General features: G+C 28.3%; 1 protein-coding gene across 2 annotated transcripts in view; it reads right to left on the bottom strand.

Annotated features, from left to right (window-relative positions):
* The window catches only part of LOC112210022 (growth hormone secretagogue receptor type 1-like), a 372,925-nt gene extending 361,424 nt beyond the window's left edge, over positions 1–11,501 (bottom strand). For both annotated transcript variants that reach the window (XM_067052406.1, XM_067052407.1), the window contains exon 1: positions 11,417–11,501. The gene's annotated coding sequence lies outside the window, so the exon portion shown is untranslated. The remainder of the gene's footprint in view (positions 1–11,416) is intronic.
* Between the last annotated feature and the right edge of the window lie 2,109 nt (positions 11,502–13,610).

Raw genomic sequence — 13,610 nt, 5'->3', positions numbered from 1 at the left:
TTTTTTTTACTTTTATCATGCCATAGGCGTTGATGACTAGAGGGTTTTACACCTTTAAGCAACAATCAACAACAACAACTTGTTACTGCTGTTGACAATTTTACTAAAAATTACAAAATATAAAAAAGTTAATATAATATGACTCATTGAATGCAAAAGTGGTTTTAAAAAAAAAACCAGGGGTTCAGTACTTTGTAAGGAAGTACTGTTACTAGACCAACGGTTGTGCAAGGAGGTGATTTGGTGAGAACCAAAGGTGTTTTAGCTAACAAACTATTCACCACTTCAGGTAAGGTTTATAAAGTTTTTAGAATGGAATAATAACTTACATTCTCTACAAAAACTAGTCAGAGCAAGTAAGTTGTTAGTCCGTGCCAAAGACTTAAAAGAACTACTCCTAAAGTGATGAAGGTTTCTGAGCTTTTTATAATCCTTATTTTATTTTGTTTAATATTTAATGATAAAAGCATATTTACCAATCTGCCAAGAAATGTATTTAGCTTATTACAGAGAAGCGTTTCTTTTCAAAGAAGGATAATGGAATAATGCAGACCATATAGTACGGATATGGGTCATTTGCAATTGAATACGGTTTTGATTACTTTACAGTAGCCCCAAGATTACAACTTCTCTATCATTTTGTCTAAACGACTAGTTTTCCATTTTATCGTACCAATATTGCACTTTTTAAACCTCCACAAGAATCTTGAACTTTCTCGTTTTTTGATTGTATCTAATTAATTAATCTTATAAAAATGGTCCAGAACAGTCGAATCTTGCCTATTAGTTACTAATAAATTTCCTATTGCATTCGTGCAGCTTCACTTCGGTGTAAGCCAGTATCTCAATCGCGACACAATCGGTTCGTAGAATACCAGAAGGTCGCATTAGGAGGGACGCCAAGATCGCCAAGCAGATAGTGGAGTACAAGGATCTCTGTTAGTGCGGCTAATGTCATGTAATAAATGTTTATCACTGTTGTGCCGGAGGTCAGCGCGGAAGATAGGTCTCTATGTTCTTTGTACTTGGTATTAACGGGTTAGGATCAAATAGCGGGGGAATTTAGGCCGATAATTCAGTACTTGAAGTGACAGGTAAGCATGCCGTGAAATGGAGTGAGATTGTACCAAGTGGGAGTTGAGGAAGAATAAACCAACACGAAATTGAGCGAACAGACACTCTCTGCTTGTTTTTAAAGTTATTTCGCATTCGTTTTTTCCATTAACCATAACGCATTGTATGTATTGTACATACAAGAAGTATCCCACTCCAATAATATCATCCAATAGGACCCACTAAGTTTTTTAAATAACTCAGTGCTTCAGCACATTGTTGCAGCTTTTGAAAACTGTTGGTTCGCATGATTAATATATAACGTATATTAATACATAAAGTATTAATTATGTACACTGTAAAGCAATATATTTGTATCCAACAACAAACCGAAATCTTGTTTGTAGAGCATCATTTTGAGCACTTTTTTTCTTATTAAATTATTATTTTTAAAAAAATGTCTCTTTATAGGACGAAATCGTACCATCATTTATTTGTTATTAATTGCAATATAGAATGTAATTTTAGGTCCGAGACATATTTCTTTTGGAGACCCTAATCAAATAAAAACACCCATAAAAAATAAAATAAATAAGAACAAAAAGCCACCAGACAGGTAATTTGTAACGTAAAAACACTAACGTTCTCCTAAAATATTAACGCCTATATTTCTTTCTTATCAACAAAGTTTCGGGTCTATTATCCAATTTCCTATTGGAAGAAATAGACTCGGAATTGGCAAAATATATTAAAATAGTTAAGACATCACCTAACAAATTTGATTATTGATCAATGAAATTTTTTTTACAATAAAGTTATAATTCATAGGAAACAAAATATTTTTTTAAAATGTTAGTTTTTTGGAAAATAATTATTTCTCTTATAAAAAAAGAATCAAAATTAACAAGCAGTATGTACCTTGCTTCCTCTTCAATTCCTGACAAACCTCCGAGGCGCCTAAAAAGAAGATGGCCACGAGACCTGCGAGTGTAAAACGTCACTAGAGTGCTACCTATAGGTAGTTCTCTACATGCTTGTTTCACTCACTTCATTATAACCGAGATCAAATTTACTGAATGTACAGTTGTGAATTTCAATAGATATATTAAATTTAAAAAAAAAAAAAGTAAGAATGTACTAAGAAAAAAGAAAAAAAATACACCAACCAAAAGAAAAGATTTTTTTTGGTACACTCAACAATTTTATAACTTGAAGAAACCAGTCTGGAGAATTGTTTAGTTAAGAGTGACTCATTCTAAAATTGTGTACATTCCACTTATTTAGTTAGATAGACAATGTTTAAATTGGTCTTCTTATCTAGATTTTAGGCATTCTGAGTATATAGAAATGCCTTAAAAATGCTGCTAGCAATACCACCAAAAGGTTAAAGTCTGCTTTCAAATTTAAATAATTATTATAAGAGTAGAGTTCTCAATTAGAATAAAAACAGATGAATAAAATTTAAATTATTTATATATATTCTTAACTCTAAGATATTAACAAAGTACAGTATAAAAATATATAAACCTTTTACATAATTATTTCACAAATTGATCGTTATGCCTATCTAATCAAAATACAGAAATAGAACCATTTACTGTTTTCTCCCTACTCTTATATAAATAAAATTAAAGTAATAAGTAATATTCTTAATTATACAATTTATTAAAAGGCTCTAATTGGAGAGCTACACTGTGAAGAGATTGGTTAACATGTTACAGTAAAACCCATACCACTGTTAGTTACAAATTTGATATTATTGTTTTAAACAACTGACTTATTGTATTTTTAATGCATATAATTGTTTTTTTTTTTTGTTTTGCTTTTTTTTAGTTTCGTTATTTATGTTTTGTAGTTAAATTGCACACAGCCTTCGACAGATGAATATTGTTCCATTGTCTATATGTTTTAATACACCAATCTCATTTATTTTAAAAATAAACATGTTTCATTCATTGTTCTTAATGCTTTGTTAATTATATTGAAGAAAAAATTTATATGCTATTAATGGCAAAACATGAAAAATTCCAGAACAATAATTTCAAGTTTTAGATCGAAATAATTTTTAAAAAATATTTTTTTAAAAAAAATATAATTTTTGACGTGACAACGTCTTATAAATCATTTTGCGGGATGCAATGTTAGAAAAAGTGTCCCGTAACGGAAGTAGATTGTGGGGAAGGTAATTAGTAGTGTAGTAGTGGGGGTAAGAGGATTATAGATGCTGAGAGTCATGCAGGCAAAAGTGTCCCGTAACGGAGAAGGTAGTGGTGGGGATGGGTAAGAGTGAGGTGGTGGGGGTAAGAGGATTATAGATGCTGAGAGTCATGCAGGCAAAAGTGTAGCGTAACGGAGAAGGTAGTGGTGGGGGAAGGAAGCCTGAGATGATCTTTAAATTATCCATGAAATTAAGAATATGGTGATAATAATAAAATTCATTGGAATTAATTAAACTACCATCGTCCGATTATGAATAGAATATTGGAAATAAAGTCTTAGAATTAAGTATAACTGTATAAATATTTTGTATAACCAAGCAAAAATAAATATCTGAATTCAATATGTGAACTGGTTTATTATTTCAAATATATAACATTGGATTGATTTTAATTTATATTTATGTAATATTAGCATAGAGTATACGTTGTCACGGAAATATGTCGCCTCGGCGCGAAGCGCCGAGGCCTACACGGGCACGGTTTTTTTTTTTTAAATTATTTAAAAATCTTTATTGCCTTTATTTACATTGGAATACACTTAATGACCGAGCATAGATCGGATATCTCCAAAGCAGTCCATAACTCCCTTAGCTTTTGCTTATACTTCACTAAAAAAAATTAACAATAAGTAAAAAAAAAATACAATTATAATTATTGCCATTTAGATGACGTAAGAGGTTATTAGTAATTAGTGTTTAACTTTAATTAAAATTAAATGTTGTTTTTAATATGTATATGCGTATCTTCGCAGATGGGGGAAGGACTGGCTATTCTAGGCACTTGCCCGGGCCGCTAGAATATTTCGTTTTTTATACCTATACTTAGCCTATTAATGTAAACTTTTAGCAAAAATAGTTTATCAAATACTACCCAGTAGTTTATAAGAATGACAAAGTCTGGTCGCTCATGGATCTGGTGAAGTAAATTGAATAATTACTTTCTCGGCATCTCAGACGCTTGGTTAAACTGTACGATATATTGGGATTCAAGTAATTTTAGATTTTTTTAAAAAATTCCAATCTATTCCTTCACTATTTACAGTATAAATAATCTAGTCTAATAAATATATCGATAGTTTTTTTTTAGTTTTTTTTTTCCTTTTCTAGCCACTAAAATAATATTAGGTCAGAAAAAAAAGAAGTCGAAATAGAGAATTTCTAACTGTTTAAAAAATTATTTATAACTTTTTGTAATCCCAATAAGGCTACAAAACATGAAATTTCTGTAATATTGACAAGGAACTATAAAATATATCGAAATAACTTATCAGAAAGAATTATATACAATGCCGAGGACTCAATTAACGTTAAGTAAACATATGTTTTATAAATTTCGTAAAATTACACTTTAATTATCAAAGAAATAATTGTTCTAATAAAATTCCACTATTTTATAACAATAATAAATGTGTAAAAAAAACAAAAAAAAAAAAAAAGGAAATTTAAATAACACCAGAAATAGGAGAAATATATATCACCCTTCTGTGAAAATCATAAATTTTCCACCGCTAGATTTCTGTGGTCAGCAACCTTACTACTTTGGTTATGAAAGCAATAAATCAAGAAATTCTCTTTCATTTAAATCAGAAACGAAATATCTCGTTCAATTTTCTGAACCACCTAGGTGGAGTTTTTATTTTATTTTAACTTCAATTTCTCAAAATTGTTTTAATATTTATATCTCGAAAAGGAAGCAAAAGTCTTATAATAAAATTAAGTATTACTATTACATGATATCGGAATGTTTATACTATTACAAGTTAAGAAAGGGCTATTCAGTGCGTATATGCTAGTCTGAGTAGTATAGGTATAGACCCCAACTAATACAGTATACTATAACTTACACCTCAATAGAAATATGTCAAGCTGGTTGAAAAAACAAATAACAATACCTCTATAATTATAATAAATTTATTATGATTGATTGAGGTATACAAATAACTTTCCACCTCAGTTTTCTTGTTTATTGTTCGTATTGTGATGTAGTCATTTTTCTATTTTATTATTTTAAAATAGTTTCTCATGACAATTTTTTTTGTTTTTGTTGATAATACATGTTATGTACGCCATACATAAATAAATTGCTTAGTGTAATTTAACAACAGTAAATAAATAAAGAAACAAATTTATAATAAATATAACATAACTACAAATTATCGACTTTACTCTCAATAGTTTATTTTAATTCTCCAATGTTTCGGCCCTTAGGTCAAGGAGACAACGCAAATTATTGATTTATCACAATCCATTTTTGAAAAAATCACTTTCAGACTAATTGCCCAGACCTCAAACTTTTAAAAAAAGTGAAAAAAATCATTTTCAGATGTACCATTGGAAAATAATCTGGAAAAATATAATTATGACTGTATCATTTCTCCCTATATTCTTGTTTCTGAATTGGAAAACCTTGCAAATGAATATAATGTTAAATTCTTTAAAAATATATATATATCAATAGGTTTATCGTGAAGTCTTCATAATTATTTTTTATTCTATCAACTAAGTATATTCATGAAGGACTGTCAATCACACTTTAAAAGACACGGTCGAAAGGTAATTTGTGATTTTATTTATTTTTTTACATTTATTAATGATTGTATCTGGGAGAATCGTTTATATAATAATGGGCCAGTAATTAACGTTCAAGTACTAACTTAATTTTAGGGTTTTAAAGGGAAATAAGTTCATAGATGCTATTTTCAAGAACCACATTTTTAAGGTCACTTGTCTGTCCTACTATACTACTAAAGAATTTTTAACATAACTAAGTGGTAATCATTAATAATTCTGAAAATGAGTATGTCAAGTTCTCTTTGTTTTAGTATGTATTATAATTTAACTATATGTACTGGATCTTAACTTTAAAAAGTATTTTAAAAAAAAACTCATGATAAAAATGAATAATCGCTAGAGTTAGTAGTCGAGGAAAGAAACTCCTAAGTAACATGAACCAAGTTTGTTTTAGAAAGAATTATTTCTTAAACGGCATTTATCTGCTGTGTGAAACGAGAATAACTGGGTAGCTACTTGGATAAAAAAGTAACGGACCGTTCTAGAAAAACCAAAGCCAAGGATGCGAGGAATGATATATGTACTTTGTACCGCTTTTGTGTAATACATCATAAAGAGTACATTGTCCGGTCAATGGAAACAAATTTACAAATGCTTATTTCATACTTTTTTCCCATTTGTATTACACTCAGCAATCCCTTATTATTACAAAAAAAAAAATCATTCTGTTATTCTTAAAACTCAAAAATAAAAATGATAATAATAATAAAAAAAAATTATTTGTAAATTTATAGCTGTTGACCTTGTAGTTGCTACACATTCTGTTACTCAAAAAAAAAGAGAGACAACTTGATTAAAGATATTTAAAAAATTGTATTATTCTCTCACCATCTAATTATAAATTACCCATAAACCTTTTAAAAAAATAAAGTGAAGAACAGAGGGTTTGAAGAAAGTTTTTTTCTATGAACCAGCAAAACTCAAATCAACAAAGTTCTAAAACAATCCTCTATGTTTGGTTAAATGGTCTAGACTAGAACCCGACATTATGGGAAGCAAATGAGTGCTGTTATAGATATTTATACATTTAAAAATTTGTTAACAAGGAAATGCAAAAAATGTCAGTTACTATTATCGTGTTTAATTTTACTAAGCGATGCGTTTTAAAGAGAAGCGCTGGAATCAACCGACATCAAGCTTTTCCCTTCAAGTGGGGGGTTCAAGCTCGGGTAGGGAACCCTCGGCTGAATTTAAATAGGAATGAATGTGTTTACTTAGAGTTATTATTTTATTTTACTTAAAGTTTAATTTTGCTTCTATTTATTATTTTGTTATCACTTACTTTATGTCTCAGTAAATATAGTGTGAGTACGCTTTCTGATCTCTATTACTAATGTCTAAATATATGACAGAATGTGGTACAACAAAAAGAAGAAAATAAAATTATAAATCTTTAAATTTTTTATACTCTAATGTAATGAGTGTCTAAAGTCCAGTAAGAACATTCAATTTTGATTCGGTCATACTGCCGCAGGAAATAAAGAATAATAATAACATGAATATTTTTTGTAAATAAAAATACAATTCAAGCTCTATTAATGTTATTATGAACGCTTTACTCAAGTTATTATTATTAAATTATAGTCTTTTTTTTTCCGATCCCTCTAAAACAGAAAAAAAAAGTGAATTAATAAGTGCATTACTGTGAAAATTCGTGTTGGGTCTACCTTTTGCTACCTTTGGTATTTTAAGGTTCTTTTTCTTTTCTTTTTTTTTTTTCTGGCCGAGACTCCCATTGGAGTCCTTTAATGCTATTTTAAGGTTACCTGTTATTTATTTATAATCTTTAAATTTCTTTTTGAGACTATAATTTGGATAGTGTTTTTGAATTATTTAGTTAAAAAGTTACCTGTTATGTTTATTTGTTATTTATGAGATATCCATTCTAAAAGGGGTGCTATTTTAAATCCGGAGGTGAGGGGCCTCCTTATAGTGCTACTATCATTATGTATAATATATTTATTCTATGTAAAATAATGAGTTTATATTATTGTTTTGTAGCAGTAAGTTTCTACAAGAATTTCGGTTCATTTTTATATGTTTTATCCGTTATTTTTCTTAATAATAACTATTTATTTTGTTTTATCTGTATATGAGATTTAGTTCTTTACCCCTTTTGTTGAGTTCACTTAAATGACTGCAGCTTCTCCAAAGAATGCTCGAAAATCGGCAGACTGAAGTACCGTTATAATTACGCAATGAGTTAAACTTCTTGTAATACAATTTTTTTTTTAATAATGTATAACTTTACTTAATTTGAAATAGAATTAATTTCAATCAGCATGGGCCTCAAACTAATAAAATTCAAATGTTTATGAAATACATACCTTACATATGAAATATTAAATTAAATAAACTCTCACAAAATGAGTGAAGTACTTTGCTCCAATGAAGACAAATCACTGTTTATATATTGAACAAAAGGAAATGTGCTTGAGTTTATATTAGCGTTAAGTATGTAGATTTCGACTTAGTTTCTCGGACTTTTATTTTATATAATGTTTATTTTAAAATGTGAAAAATAGTAGAGGAAACTACTTAAAAACCCTAACAATATCAAAAACTGCCACATTAAACAACAAAAACTTCATTACACAATGACTTACAATAGGAACCCTTTCATTCAAACTCTTTGATCTACCATAAATAGTTACATTCCATCCGGATATTATGGCGGATAAGTTTAACGCTACCCAGATGTAATTAGATGTTCAATGCAAAAAAAAATTGCAGATATCAAATTACTAAGTAGCCAATATAAAATATATAATATTATATTTTCAGATCAGAAGTAAATATTCGTTCAGTGTAGATTTTTTATTTTTTATTGTAGAGGTCTTTCACTTTGATTACCTTAGATATTTGCAGGCTTAAAGAGCAGTTATAAACAGATTTGTTAGAGAACATTAAATATATATATAGAAAAAAAAGATAAAAATTTGTAATATTGTTTTCATGATTAACATCCCGATTCTATATCCATTTCTAGCATTTTCGGTTGGTCAAATAAACACGTGTTAATAAAAAAAGAAAAAATTACTATGGAAAATAATTTTTTTTAATTTATTAATTAAAATTTAATAAATTTTTTTAAGTTTTTCTTTCGTAAAAGTTATTTCCGGGAGTACTGAGTATTTATCATGTTTGAATTGCTTTGCAAAAGTTTTTGTTTCACAATCATATCTTAATGATACGTGACACTTTTAACAGATTCGATTTTATTATATTTAATTAGAAACTCTTTGTAAGACGTTCCAGATGTACATTCAAGTAAAAAAAAAAAAAAAAATGTACTTACACCTACAGATGCTAAATATTTCTAAGACATATATCATGAAGGCGAGCTACCAGCTTCCATTTTTAGTAGGACGAGTCCGAATGGCAAAAAGCAACGGTACACCGGAGAGTTCGTTAAAGACAATATGCAGCAAATTGTCTCTTCGTAATGTAGAAGGCACTCAATAAACATTTCAATAATAAATAGTTCATAAGGCAAATTACTTCCCTCCCCCCCCCCCAAAAAAAAAGATGGAAAATACAATGGTATATATGATTTACAATATAAAATGGAATCCTACTTCTGAATAAAAGAGAAGTTGGTACTTCCTTGAATTATATAACTCTTTCCTACGGGAGCCATAAAATTGTACTCACATTAATATAAAGGCTCTTTTATTGCACAAGAGATGTTCAATCTTTACGAAAGTTATTACAAATAATAAAAAATTAACATAAAAGTGTGCGCCGAGAGTTTTTCAGGAAGTTACTTTGAACATATGGATTGATGAAGATTATAAACATATAAAAGTTAAATGCATTTCATGAAAATAATCAATAATAATAATAATAGAAAATAATAGCAAGACCAATCAAAATCCACCTGGCATATAACATTAAAATTTTCCTTCCTGTGACTTTAATGTAAAATACTATCAGTATTTTTGTTAATTTAAATATGATATTGACTTTAAAGTCCATTGTAAGATATTTAAACAAATAAGCAGTATAAAAATAAGATTGTTATTTTTCAAAATTATTTTGGATTTATTGATGATTAATTTTCATTTATTTTTTGTATTATATATTATATACTTCTGAATTACATTTTTCGATAATATTTTAGATGCTTTTACTGCATCAGAAACTATTAATAAACTAATAAGTAATAAGTAATATTATTTAAATAATTATATTAGATACATTATTAAGTTCAATTTTTTCTAAATTTATTTTAATACATTTCTAAAAAAAATACACAATATTCTATGTTAAATAATTTTCAGTGTTTTGGATAAATAAAATTGTATTTAATTTTAGTTTTCCAATTTTAACTACAGTTTCAATGCGCATAATAAGTTATTAAATATTACACTATCTATAATTATTATATTGTACTTTAACTTATGTAATAATAGGTATACTTATAATTTATGCAGGATATTTCCTTTATTCTTTTTTTGTGTGCGTATCTTTAGGTAATAGGAAAACTTTTCTGCTTGCACATCATCCTCAGGTATTTCTTACAAAAGATTCCTATTATCAACATCAGCCTCATAAATTACACTGAGACTTTCCCTACAAATCTACCAATTTAAAAGAATATAATTTAATTTTTATTTAATTATAATGTAATTTTATTTCATTTTAAAATATGTATCTTTTATAATAACTAATTCAATACACACATTTTTTACAATAATAGGACAATACACATTTAGTATATTGAAAATGACATGATCTGAAACATGATTGTAAGATATAATTCATTGTTCAATAAAATAAATTATAGCATTTGAATTTATGACTACTGCCATCAACTCAAAATAAATTTATGTATTTATAGTTAATTGTAGGAATATTTTGTAAAAAAGACTTAAGGCAAGAGTGCAAGCCGAAACGTTGAAATATATATGATTGTAATAAATATGATTAAAATATTATAATTTATTATAGTAATTGTAATTTAAAAAAAAAATAGATATTAACTTTTAATGTCTATTTATCTAGGATGAAAAATATTCTATATACTTTATTTTAAAAATGTGTTTGTGATACTCACAGATAACCTTTTCATTTTATTTATTTTCTGTTCTTTATGATGACTGTTTTTTTTAATTTTATTCCCTGGGTTTTTATTTTTTTCAATATGTTTTTACTTTATCATTTGGGACATTCCTTAGACTTTTTATAATCTTGTTTGCATTGAAACATATTTTGAAATTAGAAGTAAATATTTGGGCTATGCATGCATTTAATTCATTTCTCTATTTAATTAGTTCATATTCTTTAGATTTAAAAAAAATGTTAATTTTTTTTGATCAGCTGAAGCTGTTTAAATTGATTTTATTTTGTCAAGTATTAGATCACGAAAAACTTATTATTTATGAAAAAATATATAAAAAGAAAAGAAAAGCTATTTTTAACTTTGATGATTGAGTTTTAAATAAAATTAAAAATCCAACAATCCAAATTTTTGAAAACACTATTTCTCCTTATGAAACTCATATTTTTCATTATTTATGCATGAAATATGCTCGGCGCACACTTGTGACATGATTTGGCCAGTCTACTTGCCATCTGCTCACGTGCTTGTATCCACATAGATCGCGGAATGTGCGGTTTGGACTCGGTACGACTCACTTAAGTTTCTCTGTCGGCGATCTCGGGGAGACTGAGGGAGCTCCCCTCCCAGCTCTCCCGCCAACCCCCTCCACGATTAGTGGTGAAGCAGTTACACCAACTGTCACCTGCATATCTTTTTCCAGGAGGGATGTTTTAGCTCCTGATGAATTATCGTTTTTCAATCTGAAGTATTTGATCCATGGGCTTAGTGGTACGAGATGATATTGTAAGTATTGTGGGTAGCTAAAGCATGATCTCTATAAATGAGCCCACGATTTATTTTCAGACTAATACGAATTCTTTTAGGATTTATAAAACAAAAATTTTAGAAATATTATTCGTTTTATTAAATTATATCTTCAGAATAATCACAAATGCATTAGTGGTAAAATTGACACATTATGTTATATTCACATGATTGAAAATTGTACAAAGTATGTCATTAATTAACTCAAGATCACGAGTATATGATTAATTATATTCGTCTTTGTAAGTTCAGAAAAAGATACTATCGTCGCAATGGGTTACTTTGTTCTTTAAGTGATAATATTACTCCTATGACTTTCCGCGAAACGTTTTGTGTTGCTGAGTACGACCAGCCAGTGGTAGTACAAATTGGGAAAGGGCTTGAAAGGAAGGGAGGTATACCTTCCGATTGGTTGGTTACAATCGTTATGATTAAACCTAAATATAATAGAAATTATAATTAAACGTGATATTTTTCTTTTTCCTCCGTAAAAAATGACTCAAATTTTCATTGCTGGATTTCTTCTTCGCCATTTATGAATGTAGGAGTAATAAATATTAAGATTGTTGAAATTATATGCTTAATTAGAAAAAATACCAGTTTTTTTATTATCCAGTTAAAAATTTAATAATTAATCTCTTTTCTAGTCATCATTTCTGAAAATTTGGCTACTCGAAATCTGATATACTTACACATGTCTCTCGGTAGTTTCTCGTATTTATAATTTTCAATTTCAACTCATCCTTTCTGTAAAATAGTGATTTCAAGTTATATAAAAAATTATTTACCGAAATAATTTGATAAAGGGTATAATTAAAATAATGTTTGGATATATTTTTTTTACTGTTTTACTCTCCATTTATTTCAAGAAAATATGATAAACTCTCAAGTTTCTTTATTGTTTATAGTCTTGAAATTTTGTTTTCATCTATATTTTTCATATTTTTGGCATCCAAATTAATAAGTGAATTATTCCAAAATATCCAAAAATGCTTGGTGCTTAGAGGAAACTCGCCCAGTTTTAGGTGGTAGCTAATGAATAAATCTTCATGTAGTTTTTATTGGTAGTAACACATAAATCCACCTGTAAATTCAATGAAAAGGAATTTAAACCCAAATTTTTCCTGATATTGCTAAAGACAGTTTATTGATTTAAAATTTACAAAACACCAAACATTTTATACCCAAATCGAATAAAATTTCGGAAGCTGAAGAAAACTTTTACACTCGGTGAAGATTATAAATTATCCCTATCTTACAAAACGTATTAAGGTGCCAATTATTCCCCGTTTTTATACAGGTTGATAATATGACCTCAAGAAATTTTTATTTTTTATTTTTTAACTCAACTAAAGATAACAAGAGACAATGGATCTGAAAGAAACAAGCAATCCATCAGTTACTAAATATAGGGGGGACATGCATTGTAGGCCCACGTGCCTGATGGAACACCAACCGAATTAGAATCCGCTTCCTTGTCAAGTTGGCGCTGAGTAGCTTCCATTGTCATTGGCGTATCCTCCTGAAGAAAGCTATTTATCCCAGTTCAGGACTGTGACCTATATCAATTGCTGTTTCTTTTTGACGAAAATAATGCCCAACATTACTTAAATTATGTTGGAATCGCAATTAACTTAGTTCCACATATAAATATGTCTTAAGCCTGGAGTAATTTTTCTACTATTTGTTATGCCACATAAAATATATACATATATTTATAAAATTGTATTGATACAGTTGTTTTAATGAGAACTTTCGAAAAAAATGAGAAATGAAATTCCCGATTTCTTTCATAATTTATAATGAGGTGTAGATAGTTGACCGTAGATTAATGCTTGAAGAAGTTTGTCGGGGGTGCGGTCAGCAAAGAACAACATAAATAAACAAAACCATATTTAT

Source organism: Halyomorpha halys, unplaced genomic scaffold (assembly GCF_000696795.3).
Source record: "Halyomorpha halys isolate HHAL.00 unplaced genomic scaffold, Hhal_1.1 Scaffold41.1, whole genome shotgun sequence".
Taxonomy (NCBI): domain Eukaryota; kingdom Metazoa; phylum Arthropoda; class Insecta; order Hemiptera; family Pentatomidae; genus Halyomorpha; species Halyomorpha halys.
Note: the sequence above shows the minus strand (reverse complement) of the source record. Positions and strands in the feature narration are given on the sequence as shown.